Source organism: Haliotis rubra, unplaced genomic scaffold (genome assembly GCF_003918875.1).
Source record: "Haliotis rubra isolate DU_JTF1 unplaced genomic scaffold, ASM391887v1 Scf769, whole genome shotgun sequence".
Classification (NCBI taxonomy): domain Eukaryota; kingdom Metazoa; phylum Mollusca; class Gastropoda; order Lepetellida; family Haliotidae; genus Haliotis; species Haliotis rubra.
In genome coordinates this window covers 72,344-97,219 of record NW_025767489.1, presented here as the reverse complement: position 1 = coordinate 97,219, position 24,876 = coordinate 72,344, and the positions used below count along the sequence as shown (strand labels likewise).

Genomic DNA, 24,876 nt, shown 5'->3' with positions numbered 1-24,876 from the left:
ATGAAGCATGTGCTTCTCCAAACAGCTGGTGCCGAGAGATCATTAATGTGAGGAGAGGTAGACAGGGTCTTGCACTGCTTGAGGCGAGATTATATGAATAACGTCCGGTGTGTTGAAATAATAGAATAGGCCGCAATGGGATATTAAATATTCTGCAACAGTTGTCTGTGACATTTGAAATAATCATTTTATCATATCTTGCTGCGTAGCTACTGGAGGCTAGAACACGTAACCGATCATCGCCAATAGATCAGAGAAGGTCGTTAACAACTGAATAACCGCTACCACTTCCCACTTGTCCAATTACTACAACCACCAGAACATCGCCAGCGTCATAATGTCATCACTCTACTCTCCTCGCTACCACTACAACCGCCAGAACATCGCCAGCGTCATAACGTCACCACTGTACTCTCCTCGCTCGCTACAACCACCAGAACGTCGTCAGCGTCATCACTTCATCACCCTACTCTCCTCGCTACAACCACCAGAACATCGCCAGCGTCATAACGTCACCACTCTACTCTCCTCGCTACCACTTCAACCACCAGAACGTCGTCAGCGTCATAACGTCACCACTCTACTCTCCTCGCTACCACTACAACCACCAGAACGTCGTCAGCGTCATAACGTCATCACTCTACTCTCCTCGCTACAACCACCAGAACATCGTCAGCGTCATAACGTCATCACTCTACTCTCCTCGCTACCACTACAACCACCAGAACGTCGTCAGCGTCATAACGTCATCACTCTACTCTCCTCGCTACCACTACAACCACCAGAACGTCGCCAGCGTCATAACGTCATCACTCTACTCTCCTCGCTACCACTTCAACCACCAGAACGTCGTCAGCGTCATAACGTCATCACTCTCCTCTCCTCGCTACAACCACCAGAACGTCGTCAGCGTCATAACGTCATCACTCTACTCTCCTCGCTACCACTTCAACCATATATATTTCATGTGTCATAACTAATGTCTGTCTACCTTGCTCTCGCCATCTCTACAACTACAAACTCGATCGGTACAATCATAATACCTCTTCCATGTCATCTCTAATGCCACCACTCCCCACCTTACCCTCACCACCACAACCACCAGTACATCTTGAAAGGCTTCACTAACGTCAACACACCCCACCTTACCATCACCACTACAACCACCAGTACATCTTGAAAGGCTTCACTAACGTCAACACACCCCACCTTACCATCACCACAACCACCACCAGTACATCTTGAAAAGGCATCACTAACGTCATCACTCACCCTCCTCACCACCACTACAACCACCAGAACATCTTGAAGGCATCACTAACGTCAACACACCTACCTCACCGCCACCACTACAACCACCAGAACATCTTGAAGGCTTCACTAACGTCATCACTCTACCCACCTCACCACCACCACAACCACCAGAACATCTTGAAGGCTTCACTAACGGCATCACTAACGTCACTTCACCCGTCAACACTACCACTCGCCACCACTACAACCACCAGAACATCTTGAAGGCTTCATAACGTCCACACTCTACTCTCCTCGCTACCACCACAACCACCAGAACATCTTGAAGGCATCATAACGTCATCACACCTCCACCTTACCACTACACCACAACCAGCATCATAACGTCACATCTCTGAAGGGCTACAACCACTAACGTCGTCACATCATAACGTCATCCTTACCTCCTCACCACAACCACCACCAGAACATCTTGAAAGGCTTCACTAACGTCATCACTCTACTCTCCTCGCTACCACCACAACCACCAGAACATCTTGAAAGGCTTCATAACGTCATCACTCTACCACCTCGCTACCACTACAACCACCAGTACATCTTGAAAGGCTTCACTAACGTCAACACACCCCACCTTACCACCACCACAACCACCAGTACATCTTGTCAGGCTTCATAACGTCATCACTCTACTCTCCACTACCAACTACAACCACCAGAACATCGTCAGCATCATAACGTCATCACTCTACTCTCACCACCACTACAACCACCAGAACATCGTCAGCGTCATAACGTCAACATCACTTCTACCCACCTCGCTCACCACCACAACCACCAGAACATCTTGAAAGGCTTCACTAACGTCATCACTCTACTCCCACCACTACCATCACACTGCAACCACCAGTACATCTTCAGCATCATAACGTCATCACTCTACTCTCCAACCGCTACAGGCTACACAACCACCAGAACGTCGTCAGTGTCATAACGTCATCACTCTACTCTCCTCGCTACCACTACAACCACCAGAACGTCGTCAGTGTCATAACGTCATCACTCTACTCTCCTCGCTACCACTACAACCACCAGAACATCTTGCCAGTGTCATAACGTCATCACACACCCACCTCTACTCATCACCACTACAACCACCAGAACATCGCTTCACCACCACTACAACCACCAGCATCAGCACCATAACGTCATCACTCTACCACCTCGCTACCACTACAACCACCAGAACATCTCGAAAGGCATCATAACGTCAACACTCTACTCTTACCTCGCTACTACAACCACCAGAACATCGTCAGGCATCATAACGTCAACACACCTCCTCTACTACCACTGCACAACCACCAGAACATCTTGTCAGGCATCACTAACGTCACCACACCCCACCTCGCCACCACTACAACCACCAGTACATCGAAAGGCTTCACTAACGTCATCACACTGACCTCTACTCTCCTACAACCACCGCTACAACCACCAGAACATCGTCAGCATCATAACGTCAACACACTCTACTCTCCTCGCTACCACCACAACCACCAGAACATCGTCAGGCTTCACTAACGTCACACACTTCTACTCTCACTACCACTACAACCACCAGAACATCTTGAAAGGCTTCACTAACGTCAACACACTCTACCTCTCGCTACTGCAACCACCAGTACATCTTTTGAAGGCTTCACTAACGTCAGCATCATAACGTCACTACAACCACCAGTACATCTTGAAAGGCTTCACTAACGTCAACACACCGTCCTTACTCTACTCTCGCTACCACCACAACCACCAGAACATCTTGAAAGGTTTCACTAACGTCAACACACCTCTCCTCTACTACCACTACAACCACCAGTACATCTTTGAAAGGCTTCATAACGTCAACACACCCCACCTTACCTACCACTACAACCACCAGTACATCTTGAAAGGCTTCACTAACGTCAACACACCCCACCTTACCACCACTACAACCACCAGTACATCTTGAAAGGCTTCACTAACGTCAACACACCCGACCTCACCACCACTACAACCACCAGTACATCTTGAAAGGCTTCACTAACGTCAACACACCCCACCTTACCACCACCACAACCACCAGTACATCTTGAAAGGCTTCACTAACGTCAACACACCCGACCTCACCACCACTACAACCACCAGTACATCTTGAAAGGCTTCACTAACGTCAACACACCCCACCTTACCACCACCACAACCACCAGTACATCTTGAAAGGCTTCACTAACGTCAACACACCCCACCTACCACCACTACAACCACCAGTACATCTTGAAAGGCTTCACTAACGTCAACACACCCCACCTTACCACCACCACAACCACCAGTACATCTTGAAAGGCTTCACTAACGTCAACACACCCCACCTTACCACCACTACAACCACCAGTACATCTTGAAAGGCTTCACTAACGTCAACACACCCCACCTTACCACCACCACAACCACCAGTACATCTTGAAAGGCTTCACTAACGTCACACACCACCTCCGCCACCACTACAACCACCAGTACATCTTGAAAGGCTTCACTAACGTCAACACACTCCCACCTTACCACCACCACAACCACCAGTACATCTTGAAAGGCTTCACTAACGTCAACACACCCCACCTCACCACCACCACAGAACCACCAGTACATCTTTGAAAGGCTTCACTAACGTCAACACACACCCCACCTTACTAACGTCACACACCACAACCACCAGTACATCTTGAAGGCTTCACTAACGTCAACACACCCCACCTTACTACACCACTTCAACCACCAGTACATCTTGAAAGGCTTCACTAACGTCAACACACCCCACCTTACCACCACCACAACCACCAGTACATCTTACAACCAAAGGCTTCACTAACGTCAACACACTAACTTCACCACCACAACCACCAGTACATCTTGAAAGGCTTCACTGTCTAACGTCAACACACCCCACCTTACATCACCACAACCACCAGTACATCTTGAAAGGCTTCACTAACGTCAACACACCCCACCTTACCATCACCACAACCACCAGTACATCTTGAAAGGCTTCACTAACGTCAACACACCCCACCTTACCATCACCACAACCACCAGTACATCTTGAAAGGCTTCACTAACGTCAACACACCCAATTTAATCTTGAAGGCTTACCATCACCACAACCACCAGTACATCTTGAAAGGCTTCACTAACGTCAACACACCCCACCTTACCACCACCACAACCACCAGTACATCTTGAAAGGCTTCACTAACGTCAACACACCCCACCTTACCACCACCACAACCACCAGTACATCTTGAAAGGCTTCACTAACGTCAACACACCCCACCTTACCATCACCACAACCACCAGTACACTTTTACTCACCCCTCGCAATGAGAACAGGCACCTGTGTATTTCATGGGTTACAACGAATGTCTGCCCCTTTCGTCTTCACAACAACCGCTCATGGATGTAGCCTGGTGAACCTCACCATCACTACAACTGCCCAGCGCCATTAGTACCTGTATTACGTCCCCACTGCGCCACTAGTACCGCTAACACCATCTAAACAAAACCATTCAACCACTTCCGTGTCATTTCTACATTCTCAGGTTTATGTAAATTTCCATCTCAGATGACAATTGCTTTTTTCTAGAATGAGAGTGACGTTACGCAGATAATACTACAGACTCTTTGTGAATACACGACTCGGGAGATTTCTTACTGTTAGTCAATGAAAAATACAGTTCCTAGCGAGAGCTACCACTGTTGCGAGTGACGACACGACGCTATAAGGCAATGTGTCCACTGCGTGCGGTATCAGTATGGCATCGAGAACATATCACGTCATTCGTCGTCAGATACGGTTCACTGCAACATGGCAGTCTGAGTAAAGCCCTGGCCAGGCGCCTACCACAATGGTGAATCCCACTAGCATGGGTATGTTGCTGCCAACCATAGCTATATAATTGGGGAATCGAACACACAGGCATAGGGTTCTGGTGTGCCCAAGCGATCAACTCTACACAGCGAATCGCCGCAAGTTAGACAACTTCATGTTAGCGGTAGAGTGCACTATACAATTTGAACTATATCGCAAGGATGGATGTGTTTATGAAGTTTGAGTAACGTTGAATATTTCCCACACCCCCAGCTGTATTTATGTATGGTGCATCTCAAAATAGGCCATATTTGCATGATGCTCTTAATAACCCCTTGCCATTCATGCTAAAAGATGTTTATCTCATATATCTTCTTCTATCGGTAGTCAGTTTTCCTACAATTAGTTTATAGGCAAGAGATGGTGTAAATGGTTCATATTGTTCAAAGTTTTCACGTCTTAATCACACAAGCATTTAAGGATCGTTTTCGAACGGAACAATATAACATTAAGATGTAAGAGAATTATAATAAATGATGTTATTCCAGCATTTCTATATTTATCATGAACGCCCAGACACATTTTAAGTGGAATCAGCCGCCATGAGAACATCACAATGTCAACAGAAAGTTTAGGTTAAGTACAGTATGATTACATACAGTATGAAATACTGCCTTCACCATATTTCAGTAATTAGAGGCAAAAGCATATAATTCTATATAGCTCATCCTTTCGAAGGGTCATATTGGATTTCGTTAGTCATGTTACAAAACCTAAAGAAATGTCTAGTAGTTATTCTAGGCATATTTCTTGCTGGGGATGAAACCAAGTATGCCTCATCGACTTGGGTCCTCGACTATTAATATATTCAACAGCTGTTGGACTAACCCAGTAGATGGTTGAGAACTATCTATATCTCACGTTGCCATGAAACCGTTATTTATACGGTAATCAATCACCTATCACTGAAAATAACACAATCCTGTAAAATCACTGGTCACGTGTGGAAATTTCAACAGGATTGTAAATTGACGCTCCTAATGTCCATTATAACTAAAATTCAAAACCATGATGTCAAAATAGCATATCAAATTACAAAGTTATGTTACATAACAACGTTACGTTTTATGCAACGAATAATAATCTCCAGATCTGTCAGCGTGATTGAGTTAAAATATTTATAAATAACCATGATCTCTCATCTCGTTGTGTCTGCATACATATAAATTCATACTTACCCGTTCTGTTTTCGATACCCCTACATCTGTTTCAAAACTGATGTACATGTTCCTTATCCCAGTAAACCATGTTGGCAAAGATAACCCTGTGATATATGGCACTCCGGACTTAGCGTCTCCTGCTCGTGCCCGATATATCCCTCCGTGCAGTTCTATAACTGTACTCCAAGACACAGGGGGATATCTCGTGTTGAACATAAGCTGAAGGATTCTGTGTGGAAACTTGTCTTCATTTCAACAAATCGTACCTTTGCGAGTTCCGTGCTATCAACATCTTACCAAAGCCCCGAGATCATACCCGAACACCATTACAACTATAAGCAATCTCATAGTCTGGTCGGGGACTTGGGGAACATAACAGAACCACTAGAAATTGGATTTCTTCATCAATATGACCGCTGTGTGCAAATCATTCCAACTGAGTACAATACTCCAGTCTGTGGCACTGTGAAACCTTGTACTCTTAGCGGGATGGAATAGCCCAGTTTCAGGATCAGGGCCGACTACACATTGAATACCCCCCGAGCATGCTTTCATAATGGTATTGTAACTAGGGGAATTTCGACATGATGGTGAAAATGCAATTATGATGTTTACTTCAGGGCTCATAGCAGTTTGTTACTTCCGCAGGGGATGGAAAAATTATACGGAAATTGAATGATGTTTCAGTCAGTGTGCAAGGGGGCTAAATAGAACAGTGTCTCTTTCTGATTACCACGGATATCGATAATAGAAGGTATTATATATAATGAGTTAGAATGAGCAACAGGTCAGCGCTTCTGATAGAAAATGTAAGCTACATAGTGATGCATTAGCGGGGGTTATTCTCCAACACGCTTCCATACAAGAACGCAGTCAGGGATAAGAAAACACTGGAAATGGAAGAGCAAGAAATTGATGAAGTGTTTTCAGGTGGTAATGCCTTCGACACAAGTATCAATTATTTTCCAACTTGTGATCGAAATGTAGCTTTTTCCAAGCGCGCATTCGTGTTTTCCTACTGTGTGGGAAAAAGGGTCGTCCATACTTATGTCATTCATAGCTTCCTGGATGAAAGTTTCTCAGCAACGTTCGTTTTCTTGCTTTCGTTTTTTGACGTGCCTTCATGCCGTCGTCTCCGATGAGTGACGTGCACGTTGCAGCGTCCCTGTGGACATCTGCTTGAGTAAAAACTGTGTCCAGTTTCTCCCAGAGCAACAAACACAACCAATTAATGTCAATTTTCAACCACTTAGCTCTTGAGATGTGGCAGACAAAAAACAGAAATTTGACTGCCTAAAGTTACCTACCAAGGGAATAATGAAAAAGTAGGATTTCATTTGAATGAACAACGTTAAAAATACGGCGTGACGGTGTTTTAGTGCAACTAATGACCACTATAGAGATCAAACTGCCGGCTATGCCAAACTCCCGTAAGTAATTGACAATAAACTCTAAAAAGGAAATTCAATTTTCTTCCTGATAAGGTTTTCTCTCCTAATATGTTTCAAACGATCCTAAATTTAAATGAAATTGCCAAACCGTAAAAACGTAAAGGTTTGAATCCATAGTAAGGGCGAAACGTTAAGCACGACGACCATCGGCGCGCATTAGTTGATATGATTAACTCGTCCTCTGCTGTTAAAGAAGAGAAGCCCTATTCGGGGGAACAACCAAGGTTTCTTCGTGTCTTCGGCTCAACGTCTCGGATTTCTGCATTACAACGTAAACAACTTTTTGTCTCCGTTGTACGTTGCATGCATAATGGGTGATCTTACAGTTGGATGACGCTGCCCTGAGGATTGTCTGGTTGCCTTGGTATCCTCAAGAACGGTTCACTTAGTTGTATTAACGGAATAGTTTACAAACAAATCATCAGATCACGTCATGGTCAATCAGTTCAACACTGATTGGATGCTAGCTATTAAATCAAGTGAGTGTGACATAAATGTTGAAGGATTTAGCTGAGAAAGACGGCAGGTCAATACGTTATGAGCCGACGGCTAACAGTCTTTCTTGTGACGGACGTCGTCGTTGATCCGACTGTTGATTGGACAGCTATTGAAACTACAAATAAACACGTACATTTAATTTTAAGCCTCTTTTCATATTCCTACATGGAAACTGACGTGGCGTAACATCCTTCAGGACACATTCACGGGTATTATCTGATCAAGCGGTATCTTACTGTAAAACACAAACGGAATCACCCTGGATTTGCTTGACGACGAGAAACGTCAATCCTACGCGATGGGCTGTACGGACTTGGGATTTGGTGTGATTGACAATGCCTTTGTTTTATGTGTGAGTTATGGATTTTTCATATTCTCTATTGAAATGGTTTCTGTTTTTTGCTACATCGAGGATACTGTTACGTGATCTAATCCTTGAAAGAAGTAAGCGACGGTTTCCGCAGAGACATCTTGAAAGGAGCGCCCCGTCCCTGGTGAACCGGGGGCTCGGGGGACGCAATTTCAAAGCCTAACCTAGCTGTTTCATGTCACAGCTTTCCTTTTATCTCACTAGGACTTTCCGGATGTTAATTTCGTTCTGTTGTGTAATATGTTGTCCTCGGTATCAAATCTGACTGGTTGGAATTTTCAAAAGGTTTCCGATTCCTGCTTCAGCCTGAAGGATTAAGTTCTACACACATCGTAACGCGTGTATGTAAGGTCCGTGGTAAAATATATATGAGAAAATAGCTGATCAAAGCATTATGAAGTACTACAAGGCTTAATTACTGTCTGTGACGGCAAATACAAGCGATCCATCATATCTGAGGACTTTTTGCGGTGTTTTTGTCAGATCCGATTTCTGTGCAATGTTTCAGCCAATAACTCTCTTTCCGATTTCTTCACATCGGATTGAGTTTCCACCAAGGGATGAAGACAGGCAAAAGGGAAGGGGTGGGGGGTGATGCGGTAGCGGTAAAATAATCACCATATAGTATGAATATACCTGAGTCCATATTTGCAGTCATGTTTTTTTCTGAAATGGCTGATATACACAATGAACAGTTTTCAGTGATGAGGAACTTTGATCTCAACAGGTTTAATTCATATAAAAAGTAGCAGAGAAGGGACAATACAGGCTTCACCTAAAAAACAAAGGTTTGTATGGGTTTATTGGTTTTTTCCTTCTTTTTTTTTTTTTTTTTTGTGGCTGTTGTTTTTTATGCAGTCAAGACAGAGCGCTCCGTGCCCAAGGAATCTAGCAGGCAGCTGCTGTGAGGCACCAGGCTACAGAACCAAACCTGATTCACAATCGATGTGCTGCTGTACTCTGGTGTGAACTTAATTCTAAGTATACATGTCTGTAAACTCACATCAGCGGCGAATCTTCCCAGACCAAGGTGGCTATTGGCATCAAACTCGCAGGAAGCATGCCATAATTGCAGTGGAACTACAGACAAAAATGACAAGACGGCTCATTTTAAAGTTACGCGAACATTTGCCTTCCAAGACCAGTGACATCCAATCACGGAGTATGAAGTAGGTTATTTACCATGGAGCACGGACTGTCTGCTTTTGAGAACATCATCAAAGTATACCGAGATGAACAAAGATGGTGCGTGGCACTGTTCCCACCTACCTACCCTTCTCCAGCAGTTGGGCATGAACACAGGGAAACTACGTCTTATACAATATTGATATAGGCAGAAGACGGGGGGAATGTTTGAATGTCTTAATTCACTCAGGAAATTGTTTAATCTCGTCAATAGATGTTCAGACGGGCCTGCGATAAGGGGAGATGTAACGGGGGACTGGGTATAGACGTTGTCCCCCTCCCTCCCACCACACAAATCAATTACAGTCAGGAAAATGAAGGGCATACGAATGAAACACGAGGTCATGAGACTGACCTTCCACCAAACTCAGTTTACTAGATTTAAAGAAATTAAATACTTGATGGAGAGACGTTCATGCAATATTCATGATCCCTCGTCACTTATTGACACATCGCTTATCTTTCTTAGATTGCCTGCCGCAACAATCCTACATTTCGATCGAATCTGGTCGGATTCACCCGCCAAAGCTGAAATGATTAAAATTACCGCAATCATCGTGATAGCGAAAACGTAATTTAAGAGCTATTCAAAGTTAGATAATACAAGTAAATCTTAAGTTGATGCGGCCAAATAACATCTCATAAAGTTGGTTTGATGCTGAAGCACATACGCGATAATATACATCAAAAATGTGAGTGGCCATGTAACTACGACACTTTAATGATCATCAGGCTTGTCAACACGACACAGCATCCCCCAAGCCATATATCTGTGAAGCCTTACTGCCTCCCGTCACCACTCCTCTGGATGCTAAAGTGAGGAAAGCATCCCCATAAACCTTATTCAGAGGCTAGTATTGTGATAAGCCCATATGAGATACGCAGTATTAAACATATGATCCAAATATAGACTAGGTTCCATCAAAGGAAAAAATCATTCCCCACTTTAATGCATATTTGAGAGTTTCCGAAGTTTATGTCTTCGTGTCTGTCAGTTGAGGATAAGAGCCATAAATATAGTATCTCCACAGCTAGAGAGCACCTGTGACGCCCCATGCTATCAGAGTGATTGTCGTTCTTACAAGGAGGATTACATGTTTTATAGTCCGTTGTCTGCATGAACCAGCCACATCACGATGTCGCTGTGTTATTTCGGATTCTTGTGTGTGCAGCTGTTGAAGTTTGCTTCAGTACATAAAAACAATTGAAATCGCATTCTGAGCTGCTTTTCTACATCGTTGCTATAATGAATAAACAAGCTCAATCATGATTCATTTATATATTTATATATTCAACCTGTGTCGTTTAAAATTGTTCATTTATCGGATCAGAAAACAAAATGTCTGCTTGAAGAATTGCGTCTCTCTGTTGATTACGAGGTCTCTGCCGAATATGCATGCCAAGGAATACGGCTGATGTGGAGACTGTTCTGTTTGATAAAGTGGTGTTGTTTGAATATTGAAGACATGTTACTATTGAATACATTGTACTTTACGGTTCATAGAGGTGATACCCAGTTGTCATCCACATTCATCACGGGAGGTTTCGTGTGGGAGAAATCAAGATGAAGCAAGGATAAAAGATCGACACCCAGCAAAAATGTGTACAGGCAAACATTAAACGTTGAATTACCATCCACCTTTTTGTCGTCTCGAAGTGAACGTGCAGCCTTAGATATCTAAATACTTAAGGGAGATACATTGACCCTAAATTGTGGGCTTCTTAAAAAAATCCATAAACATTACAACAGGTTTCACGTCAAAGTGTTGCAATGTCCATATGCGAATCCTGTACAATATTTACGACCATTTATGGACATAAAAAGTTTATTTTCTGTATATCTCCTGATGGTAATTCTGCTGTAAACTGTAGTCGGGTATTCAGAACATGATCATCTTGTTTGAGAGATATCGTTCCATCATGTATATGTTTTATCAACCGGCTGTACTGGCAACTCCGCGTCTTTTTACCCACACTGACAACAAAAGGATGATACCTAGGTCAACTGTTGTACACTTTATTCGCTACTACCAGAACCCAGGGAAAAGTTTTACGCAGATAGGATAACATAAACAGACGTTTTTTTCAGACCGGTAAAGAAAATTGCGTAAACACATGACATCAAGTTGCAGAGAAATTTGCGCAAGAGGAGGAGATTGATTATGCCACTCTGACACCAGTGAAAGCACATATGTATTACAGCTATGTGACCTGTATTGAATAACGCGAACAAAACATCATATTTTTTACACTCATCTGACCCCATCTATCGTCTACTGACGTCACGTGACGTTCAACTCGCGGACTAATACAACAATCGGTAGTACGGTGTCAGGAAGCCGGAAGTCGTCTGCCACAAGAGACTCCATGTTGTCATGTCTGTTTACATACAACGGCACCTTCAAAGAACAAGTAAATTAAATGCCGTGCCCACCAATTATCGAACGCATTTTTTCAATCTGCATTTTCAGGAAACGAAGGGCCTGAAAGGCCGAGGGTGTTCAACGTTACCAGAGACATTAGAAGAAACAATAAAAAAACATGGTATCATGGGGTTTTGTCCAAAGCCAAACTGTCGTCTATTACAACGGTTTCATATCGAGCTCCCATTTTTCTTTTATCCCCAACTATTTATCACGTTGTTACAAACCGTTTTCATCACTATACTCATCCGCACTGGGTCATTGGTGGCCATGATGTATTTGCCATGAAGGTGTGTTCTGTTGAAGTCTAATCTAATAAGTATCCTGAGTGTAATTTGGAGGCCGTGTAGAAGCAACCAGTTATTGCAAGATTAATCTCGATTACCAAATGTTGAGGCCGTGCACGCGTCACATGAGTTAGTTTGCCCCAGCGTAATTGGTGGCGAGGAGAGTTCCATTATCTTCATGGTCTGTTGGCTTGGTCTACTACGTCTTCACATCTAGACAGCTCTGTGTAACGAAACAGGACAACAGACGATAGGATAAACTGTATAACAGATCGGTGTAGACGTTACTAACTTTAAAAATATTTCATGGTCTAAAACCTGTCAAGATCTAAACTGTGTATCTGGCATCGATGTACAATTAGAACAGCGTTATTGACGACTGTAAGTGTTAAAGATGCTGCAATACTGTCATGTACGTTCTGCTGAGGTGGAGTTGCATTTACGGTGTGCAGGTGATCTGTTTTGTGCTGAAGCGAGGGCCCATTGTATTGGTAAGGTTTTCCCCTATAGTTTAGATTGGTTGTAAGAGAATACGAATATGACTATGTTCTTCTGTAGTAATGATTGATTGTCAGGTAAGGTGTTGCAGTATATATTAGATTGAGTGTTACAGGATGCATGAATGTAACTCTGTTTTTCTGTATCTGCGGTCAATTGTCCGGATTGAGTTGATTGTTACAGGGTGCACGAATGTAGATATGTTTGTATCTGTATCTGAGGTCAATTGTCCGTATTGTGTTTATTGTAACAGGGTGCACGAATGTGACTGTCTTCTGCTGTAACCTTTATCGACTGTAATTGTAAGGTGTTTCGATATAATTGATTATAACTGACGTGACAGTCTTCTGGTCTCACAATGCAAGAATATACCTGTGTTGTTCTGCTGTTTGGTAATGCTGAAGTGTGCCTTTGTTTTACTGTATCCAATGGTTGATTGTAACATATGTGACTGTTTTCTGGTCGATTGTCTCGCAATGCAAAAATATACCTGTGTTGTTCTGCTGTTTTGTAGTGCCGAAGTGTGCCTTTGTTCTACTGTATCCAATGGTTGATTGTAACATAAGTGACTGTCTTCTGGTCGATTGTCTCACAATGCAAGAATATACCTGTGTTGTTCTGCTGTTTGGTAGTGCAGGATGTGCTTTGCTCTGCTGTAGCCAATGGTTGATAATAACGGATTATGACTGTCTTCTGGTCTCGCAATGCAAGAGTGAGTGAGTGAGTTTGGTTTTAGCAATATTCCAGCAATATCAAGACGGGGGACACCAGAAATGGGCTTCACACATTGTACCCACACAATGCAAGGAAAATACCTGTGCTGTTCTGCTGATTGGTAGTGCTGGAGTGAATGTGCCTTTGTTTTACTGTATCCTATGGTCGATTGTAACATATGTTACTGTCTTCTGGTCGATTGTCTCACAATGCAAGAATATACCTGTGTTGTTCTGCTGTTTGGTAGAGCTGAAGTGTGCCTTTGCTCTGCTGTAGCCAGTGGTTGATTATAACGGAGTAACAGATATTTGTATTTCCACCAGATAAACTTTGTTAGTCACCAAAGTCATACAAGATTATACAATCCAGCCATTTTTACAGAAAACGGCATTTCATTCTGAGAAACTCACATATTCAGACACATGTAGTTTTCCTTCGCCTCCAATAAAGACCTACCAAGTCAACAACAACATCTGATGTGTCCCCAGGCGCCCTGAGTTAGGCTTCGTGTCTTCTAGCACGCTGTCTTTCCTCGCCTTCCACTAAAGCTCACAACACAACTATCTCTCTAACGGTATCTGTGCGTGGTCAAATAAATATTGTACACAATATGTGCACCTAGCGCCACTCAGCGGTGAGCCTATCACGGTGATTCAGCCTTGAAGACTACGATTCTGTATCGAATACTCATTTGGAAGTCTTCGCAATGCAATTGTCTGTCCGTCTCCGACACAAATTACACATTTTAGAGTTTCGCGGAATCATTTTATTTAAGTAAGTTGGTTTAAAGCTCAAAGTAACACTTCTATTGCATTCAGATCTTCCCACTAACTATGTAAAGGGAAGTATTTTATCCGCTGCTGTAATCCACTTTTCTTAAGGAGATTTCTATGTCATCCTAATGGCTTGTGGGCGCTCCAAGTGGACGAAAGCTTGAATCTGTTATTGGATGAAATGCTCAAATTTGTGTAATATGGAAAATAGAACAAAGTTATCCTGAAAGATATTTATCTGTTTACATTTTTGGACCATCCGTGCGAATAATGATGTAATTACCTTTGAAAATATCCGGTTTTGTCCCATATAGATCTGAAGAAATCTTAATATCAACATATCAATCATATCCCATCCTAAGAGTCAAGCTGTTTAGCATTATTTGATCTTGTCGGAGCATCATCAAATATATAACCATCATGTGAACGAAGTAAACAAACAGGAAGGGCCCACTGTTACAAGTCGTGTGACTTTGAGCTGTCGACGAGGTTTAGCCAGGTGGAGTGTACTCACAAGACCGGGTTACCAGGAGTCCCAGGGCTACGGACCCGGATGTTAAGGATGTGATTAAATTACAGCCTCCTGTATCAGCAGTGAAGGTGTGAGATGGTTTCCATACCACTTTGAACAGCATGTCAGTTGTATCACGGGGTGCCAGTCTGATGCTGGAGGAAATCAACATATGTCTCTCACACGTTTAACACTTTGGTAAAACCAATGAGCGCGAGTATGGTGCCGACACTATAAACATGATGGGGGCGAGCCGGGATTCGAACTCACGATCACAGATTTCTGGCTTGCCCAAGGGACGTAACTCAGCACAGAGATTAGACGCCCGGGGCACTCATGTCCTCTCTATTCCCATCTATCTGAATGTGAAATGTGGACTACACATCTTCGTCTGTAATATGTATTAAGATCGACGAAAAGTTTACTTATCTTGAATGATAACTCTACTTTAAACTCGAATAACGACAACCAGACTCACAACGTCAGTATATAGCTTGACTTAAGATAATGAGACCTACACTGCTGTAGAAACTAGTACATTGTATGACAAGACCCACAGTGTCAGTATATAGCTTGACTTAAGATAATGAGACCTACACTGCTGTAGAAACTAGTACATTGTATGACAAGACCACAACGTCAGTATATAGCTTGACTTAAGATAATGAGACCTACACTGCTGTAGAAACTAGTACATTGTATGACAAGACCCACAACGTCAGTATATAGCTTGACTTAAGATAATGAGACCTACACTGCTGTAGAAACTAGTACATTGTATGACAAGACCCACAACGTCAGTATATAGCTTGACTTAAGATAATGAGACCCACACTGCTGTAGAAACTAGTACATTGTATGACAAGACCCACAACGTCAGTATATAGCTTGACTTAAGATAATGAGACCCACACTGCTGTAGAAACTAGTACATTGTATGACAAGACCCACAACGTCAGTATATAGCTTGACTTAAGATGAGACCCAATGAGTACATTGTATGACAAGACCCACAACGTCAGTATATAGCTTGACTTGTGAGAAACTGCTAGTACATTGTATGACAAGACCCACAACGTCAGTATATAGCTTGACTTAAGATAATGAGACCCACACTGCTGTAGAAACTAGTACATTGTGATGACAAGAGACCCACACAACGTCAAGTATATATATAGCTTGACTTAAGATAATGAGACCCACACTGCTGTAGAAACTAGTACATTGTATGACAAGACCCACAACGTCAGTATATAGCTTGACTTAAGATAATGAGACCTACACTGCTGTAGAAACTAGTACATTGTATGACAAGACTCACAACGTCAGTATAAGCTTGACTTAAGATAATGAGACCCACACTGCTGTAGAAACTAGTACATTGTATGACAAGACCCACAACGTCAGTATATAGCTTGACTTAAGATAATGAGACCCACACTGCTGTAGAAACTAGTACATTGTATGACAAGACCCACAACGTCAGTATATAGCTTGACTTAAGATAATGAGACCACACTGCTGTAAAACTAGTACATTGTATGACAAGACCCACAACTAATGAATATACAGGGGAACTGTATGAATTGGGAATTGTAACAGCAATATATACTAGTTCATTGGATGCAAAGACTCACACTGTAGAATACACCAGGGCATTAGGTTTCATGACACACATTCCACTGTGCACTGGAGCGTTGGGTGACTAGACTCGCAACTTCAGTATATACTAGTACTCTATATATCTTATGCAATGGATGACAAGCTTACGTTTCCTCCATAAACCAGGAAGCAAAATGGCAAGACGCACACATCAGGCAGTTGCTGGGAAGACGTTCCAGTCAGAGTTTGAGAACAGGATGACTAGACTCCACTATTTATTGCAGCATCGGATGAAATGTTTCCCCCATCAATGTATACTAGGGCACTGGAAGACCCCTAGTATATACCACAGGATCGAATGACAAGACTCATACCTCCCGTAAAACAGGGCATCAGATGACAACATCCTCACCTGGGCTATATACTAGATGGCAAGACGCACACAAAATCTATACAAGGGTGTCCGATGATAAGACTCACAGCGCCAGATTATACCAGAGCGTCACATACAAGACAAGCATGTAAAGTGCAGCACTATCCTGAAATGGTAACAAGAAAACGAACACATCCTATGTGGTAATTTGGTAACGGATGCGGTGACCTTGATAACAGCAACGCTGAGCAGCCCACTAACTGTGACATCTGAACTTCAGCTGGTTCGCCGTCATAGCAACCCACTAACTGTGACATCTGAACTTCAGCTGGTTTCGCCGTCCCTGTTCGCCGTCATGGCAACCCACTACAACTGAACTTCACTCATAGCAACATCTGAATCTCAGCTGGTTCGCCGTCATGGCAACCCACTAACTATGACATCTGAAGCTTCACTGTGGCATCTGAACTTCAGTCGCCGGCAACCCACTAACTGTTACATCTGAACTTCAGCTGGGTTCGCCGAACTTCAGCTGGTTCGCCGTCATAGATCCTCATAAGGAATGAAAAGAAAATAGTGAAGTGCGATTGAGCCATTTTAAGGGCAGGGTTTAGAAATTAGGATTTTCAAAGTGGATTTACTGTTATTGAGACTCTTCAGAACTTCCGGATGTCGATCTAATATTTTTGGTAAGCCCCGAAGGTTCATTGATAGTTCTCAACCATTAATGTCAATTATTCAGCATTCATTTGGTGATCGGTTAATTCCGATGACTTCTGTATTTATGCTAAATGCACACGCACGAGTCTTCCTTGCCTGAGGCAATTATTACGGAAGGATTCACTTCAGAAGACCGAAAATACATACATGTCAGTTCTATAGACCTCATCATCGCTTCCGTCACATGCTTCTTTACGGCCCATTGATAATCTTCTGAGTTTGCTTTCTTATTCAACTGACAAGTTCAATTTGTCAAATTGACCGATTTCTATTGAATTTGAATAAACAATGGCAGTCAATAACTTCTCATGAAATATTCGTGCGTTACGTGCTTCTTCCGATTGCGGTTCCGTCTACTCAATATTGTCCAACTCTTACATCGTTCTGCCGGAATGCGTTGTCAAAGATAAAGATGGGCTGAACAGTTCTTCCTTTTAAATGTTCTTTTCCAATAAATTACAATAACATTCAAACCTACCCCAGGGATTCAATCAATGTAGCACTAGATGGCGGGATGGAGGACTTTGTTCCTGGCTGTAGGTGAAGCACTGCCATGCAGATGTTCAAGTCGTTTGTCAACACGACTCCATGACAACAGGACGTGTCTGCAAATACATGCTCGCACCGCATATATTACACCATTGCCTTGTAGCCTATCGATAGTTCCACCATCTCGTCAATAAGGGAACAACAGGGTGCTTGGACGTTAGACATCGTTTGGTGTAACAGGTCTCACTCCGGGAGGGGTTCTGAATGGGTACAGTTTCAAACTTGCCTTCCAGAACTTGCCTGATCTTTGCCTTTGTGCTCTTATGTCTTCATGTCAAAACGTTTTATTTTTAGTCTTTTATTCAGATAGTTGACAACTACAAAATAGATTCTTTCCAGACTTTGATAGATTTTAATTGTAAATTATCAAGTCTATTAATGCGTAATCGCATTTGGAAACATTGTGTTGTTTTTCATTTGGAAATAATATGACCAAAGGTTTGGATAGATTGTAACAGCTTTGAAATCAAAGGGTATTTCTTGTTTCTTTGGAACTTGCCCCACGTCTAATTCAAGTGTAAAGGTTGCTTTGACATTCTTTTCTTTCACAAAAATACTCTCCACGGACAGGTAGAAAACCAGACACAGTACAATTACACATGATGATTGTGGGGCGAAGTTGGGGAGGTACTTGGGTCCTTACAATCGTTCATCTAACTGCAAAGTTAGAATGCAATTTGAAGTTTTTTTAATCACCAGGGTAAAATTCTACATTGCCGATCAGACCATGGAAAAACTTCAGGGCATATGATGATTATTCATGGAAAAAGTCAATGTTCAGTTTTTGCAGTTTCCTTTGCTCGTGCTAAATTGAAGGGCATCTGGTGAAGATATTCTGCTACAAGGAACTGAATGTCAGAATACTACCTGGTTGATATTGAATAATGTGTTCAGCCAGCACATGTTCTTTGTCAATATCAGCCGTATGTATAGTTCCGCCTCTTAGACGAGCACATGTGTTATTTGGGGGCATAATTAGTCGCATGGATTCCGCTAAACAATAGAATTAACAATAGAGTGGGGGATAATTTTAATGAATATGCATCATTTGTGTATAGTAGTTTATATATGAAGCAATGCTTTGTGTTGTTCAATTGCACCTGAGTGATCATGACGCATATCAGTTCTGGTTAGGACATGGGAAGACAAAGATCAACAGAGCCCTATGAGAATGCTATTTGGCCCAGGTTAATGTGTCATCTCACGCCGGTCTACAATCAACGGGATATTGAATGAGGTAATTAATTCCGGGCAGATGTTGTGACCGATTATTAGTCCTTTCAACTTATCGGAACTATAGCATGGGACTAATGAGGCAGGAACGCCTCGCGGTTCAGCGGAGTGGGGATATATACAGGAGATTGCTGCTGCCCTTCTCTACCAATCAATTGTGATCTTGGTGCGTAGGAAATTGTCATTTGCTAAGCGCTAACTGATGTCATTTCACGAGTCGACTACGCTCATCTTAGCCACATTACGGAATTATTTCAGCGCGGCCGGTTTCCTCTACATGGGCAGACAGATACTTTCTAATGAAGGAAGTTTGATATCGAGTTCACAAATCATTAGTTTGAGGTCCATGTAATGCCTTGAATTGCTTTCCATATCAGTGATAATGCTGGACAGCTATTTCAATATGAAAACTGTATATCAGTCATCTTGACCTAAACTTACCCTTGCATGTTGCACAGTGCTGCAGTCTGTTATACAACTGTTGTGTGGTGGCTACTTGAGCGTATGGTAGGCTGGACCAGACAAACCAATGGTCGACAGTGTGAGCAATATATCACAAGAGGACAGAGTAAGGCAGGTTATGCATTGATCCTAATTTTGGTGAGCCCTAAGGTACGTATTGGACATCTGATCTGTGATGTCCCCTCATCTCCACTGGGGAAATGAACTGAGAACATATGTGACAGTTTGGATGCTATATCTGGTTTCTGCAAGTGGCTGGACCATTGCTTGGTTCATCTGGTGTTATGCCTCTCTCTGACCCCTTGTCCTTCATCTCTTCATAGGGTTGTCAGTATAATGGAGACATCCTGGTAACTCAAAGACACTAAGGCCCACAGTGAATGCCTCTGACTAAGGCACTATACTAGGGTCAGTCTTGTGTTTTGCTGTCGATTCTGGGCCAGAATTTGATCGATTATCCCGACAAAAGCCTTTTAACAATCCACAATGATAAAACACAACATTGTTTTAGTCGGATAGATCACATGCATCTGTCGATTTCGGAGCCATCTCTTATCACGGAATCTAACACGTGGGGCCTGCTAACCGACCAGTATGTTCTCCTACCACCCTTCAAATTCTTTAGTTTTAACTATTTTATAGGGCACTCAAAATTATGAGACGAAAGGAAGTAGTCAAAAGCACTATATACAAATGCACCCAGTGTTTGTAACTCCGACATACTATATAGTTCTGTACAGATAGTCCAAGTCAAGTTTTAACTCCAACCTTACAATCCGAGTGTGGAACGCAGAGATATTTAACTGACCAGTTAGGACAGTACGTGAAATCCTCGTAGTCGAACCTATTTACACCTGCCAACATTTATTTAAAGGACGATAGATCCTATAACGTTAAAATATGATTGTTTTAACAGTCTTCATGTCCTAATGCTCTATGCTGAAGTGTGGGGAGGCTGTGGGAGTTGCTCGAGTGAAGAACGTGGAACATAATCACTTGCATGTGTGTTATCTCGCTCCCACGACTTAAGAAATGCATGTTCAGGGATAAGTGCACACTTGTTATATAGGTCTCGCTAGGGTACATATATCAATCACTTCAAAATGTCTTTCCAATGCTGATGGGCCCATAATGAGCATACATATCCGTGCTGAAGACCAGTTTATTTTTATTGTACATCTGATCGTTTCTTTCAAAGAAAAGCTACTAAATCACAATTAATGTTCAGTTAAAAGAATAGCATATATATCGAGTTGTTAATTCCAGATGAATTTATCATCATGTCACCGTTGCAGATGACTTAATTCGTTCGACTTTGGTTTTGGACTTGACAGGGTTTATTTTGCATAACTGTTCAATGTAAATGATAGGGGAAAATATATATTCCGTCACTGAATGGTTGATAACAAACAATTCAATCAGGTAATGTAAGGTCAGACATAGTTTATATGGGATGTTAATAGTCATAAAATATATCGCCGCGTTCCATTTACTGCGAGGAACGGACACATTACAGCCTCGTCTAGAAAAGACAAATTCGAAAATCTGGTTAATCTGCCTTTATATCCATGTGCTGATGTATTGGTTTCGAGTTGCTATATCAAGTTAAAGGGCAAACTTAAAAGTGCGGCTTAATAGTTGTTTATTACGAAATAGCTGGCGGTGACAGTTTTGTCTGAAGCGTCTTTTCAGAAAAATCATCGTGTACGCGGATTTGTGAAGTGTCACGCAACATAGGGAATATGTTGAATGTTACTTCAATATCAAACAGCTTTTGGAAACTTGCCAAGCACAGGCGAGGCACAGCCCGTTTATTTGTGTCGATGATTTACAACTTTGTCTAATATGGAACATTTTAAGAGAATATTCACAATCCGCATTTCTCAAGACAGGTTAAGAGTGTGTTTCATGGTGAACAATACATTCAAAGTGGCATACAGAGGGGGCAAAACGTTCGGATGACTTATATGACCAGCGTCGGACTTGCTTCAGAACACAGGGGGCAAGTTGCCTCTAACATTAACCTGTCACGGCTCGTTACTCATGGGGTATTAATCTCAGCTGAGCCCCCAACAGAAACATTCTTGAACAGTAGTCACACAATGCACGAAATGTTAATACAGGTATTGATGAGGTCACATGAAGCTTTGATGATTTTGTAAAAAAATGAAATATTCAACTCACAGTTGCAAAAAGTAGCTAATCGAAACGAATATCCTTAACCATTTCCAGACAGGTTTAAAAAAGGTACCGCAGCAGAGAAAAAACCATTTGTAAGATGTATACGGATCCTCTTATCGATTACGTTTAAACACTGGCACCAAACTTACCTTGATTCAGTTGGAACTGTCACTCGGCAACCTGAACCTTGTGTGGTGTGATAAGCACGTGTAGTTGCAGTATTCCTGACACCTGTACACCGAGGGGTAGATCCACCAGCACTTCCAGAACTGGGCACAAGGTTCACAGTAACGCTCTGTGAGAATCCGACGCTCACTGCACGTACGGCACCTCGGTAAACACAACACTGAACCCACCGATAGATTCGGCACAGCAGTGGTTGACGAGTGATTGGCAGTTACGGTTCATGCATCACTAGCCACGCCCCTTGCTATAACCGATGCAACAACCGCGTGGTGGGGTGACAGAGTAGCATACAACAACGGCGTCTACAAGCAGGGAATGCCACTGCAACTGTAGGCGTCGCGGCCACAACTGTTGCAGTGTAATGCTCTCAAGCGGCCCGCTACAAATGTTCCTGGACCGTGTGCGACTGACTGTGTTGCCAGGCGTTGCTGTTGCTGTGGACTCGGGAGCCAGGGAGGTCGCTAGTTAGCGTAAAAAGGAGCTCAGGTTGTTCATGGGTCATGAAAGATGACAATCTTAATCAATAAATTGGTAAAACTGCACACAATGAAGTTTTCTTGTCAGCGGGCTTACAGTGGCGAGGACAAAGAAACCCCATCGTGGGGAGGGCGTTGTGAATAGGGCGAGGTAGACAAGGGTGGAGAAACGGACATGAGACAGCTGGTATCAGTTTGACAACAATTGATTTCAAATTTCTGTTAACTGCCAAGAAATGGAGCCCGGGGTTACAATGATGTTGAGTATTAAATATTTGCAGTTTTAACTGATCCGTTGAGAAACGGGTTGTCTGAAGCTGGGGCGTGGCTCCGCCAAACGTCACGTCGTAATTACATTGTACAATTGTCAAATGTGTTTGGTGTTGCAGGAATCGATAACATGGGAATGCCGATGTTTACAGACGAAATAATCCTCACCGTCCAGCCTGTATTGACGTCTCTAACGCGAGGCATAACGAACCAACATGTGTTTGTTTGAGGAAGAAGAATTTCATTATGAGATGGCTGAGACTTTGGTTGAATTGCCTTACCGAGATTATTCAGTCTGGATGGCTTTATTCCTTATAGGAGAGGTCACATGTACAGTTTGGGACGATTCATTCAACGCCGAGTAAACGAAAAGAAGCCATGCAGGTCGAGTGGTCTGTTATCACCTCAAACAAACGAGGTTTTAAGCCCAGTTGTCATGTATCTCATTGTGTTATTCTTGGAGCACTGCCAGATATCACATTGCACTTTGCACGCTCCCGGCATACAGCGCGATCACAACTGATCACCATGGTTTTATATTTATGGACGATCATATTCCACGCAAAATATTCATTTTGAAACGATTATGACAGTGTTACTTCTTAGTTAGTCCACCGTAGACATATAAGTTAGTGGCAAAGAGACATGTAAATAATGATAAGACCCAAGCATGACAAAGATGAAACAAAACATCCATTATATTCAGTCAATGACTGGCCAGGTAAGTATGAGGCCTTACAAACAACCAGTTGTTACCTGTTCCCAACACGTGTACATTGCCTTCCTCTTTCCCTTCCACAGAAGTTCTGCCGAACTCAAACTTCTGAGTAAGATTGTCCCCCAAAATGTTTTTTCAAATAGTTCTTCGGGCATCTACTTTCGAACTATTTTTTCCTGGTTTTGCCAATACTGGGTAGACGCAAACAAGATGCCTTAGGAGTTCCATGTTAATCTCGACGACATAATTCATCAGGAGTTGCACGCGTTGTTATCAAAATGAAATGATAGACTCGATCAAAGAACGACTTGTGATCGCCCAAAACACGGGTTCGAAGTCGTACACCACTACGTCCGAAAGAGCACCTTGTTCTTGCCTGACAATATGACGTCTACAGTGCTGAATCAATAAGCGGTAAAGCGCCTTCTGCTCTCGACAAGGAAACGATAATGCTTCACCGATGTCTCTGTAAGAGCGCCTTCTGTTCTTCTGACAATATGACGTCTACAGTACTACACTTATAAGTTTACAAGAGCGCCTTCTGCTCGCCTCCAAATCTAACGTTGACAGTACCACACCAAAGTGTCTATATGTTTGTCGTCTGATCGTGTGACAATATGACGTCGAAAGAACTGCACCAGTCAATCCGTGAGAACATCTTCTGATCGTCTGACAGCTACGGTACTACACAGATCTATGACCACCTTCTGATCGTCTGACAGTCTGATAGCTACAGTACTACACAGATCTATGACCACCTTCTGGTCGTCTGACAGTCTGAACTGCTACCAGATATATAGTCTGACAGTCTGACAGTGAGTACTACACATATCTATAAGACCACCTTCTCGACAGCTACAGTACTCCGACTGCTCGTCTGACAGTCTGATAGCTACAGTACTACACAGATCTATAAGACCACCTTCTGATCGTCTGACAGCTACAGTACTACACAGATCTATAAGACCACCTTCTGATCGTCTGACAGCAGCACAGTACTACACAGACTACACAGATCTAT

The 24,876-nt window shown here is 42.7% G+C and overlaps 1 protein-coding gene across 2 annotated transcripts in view; it reads right to left on the bottom strand.

Moving 5' to 3' along the window:
* The window catches only part of LOC124260542, a 45,030-nt gene extending 22,275 nt beyond the window's left edge, over positions 1–22,755 (bottom strand). The window contains exon 1 of one of the 2 annotated variants that reach the window (XM_046694869.1): positions 22,355–22,755. The gene's annotated coding sequence lies outside the window, so the exon portion shown is untranslated. The remainder of the gene's footprint in view (positions 1–22,354) is intronic. The other variant, XM_046694868.1, reaches the window with a different exon arrangement.
* Positions 22,756–24,876: the final 2,121 nt, after the last annotated feature.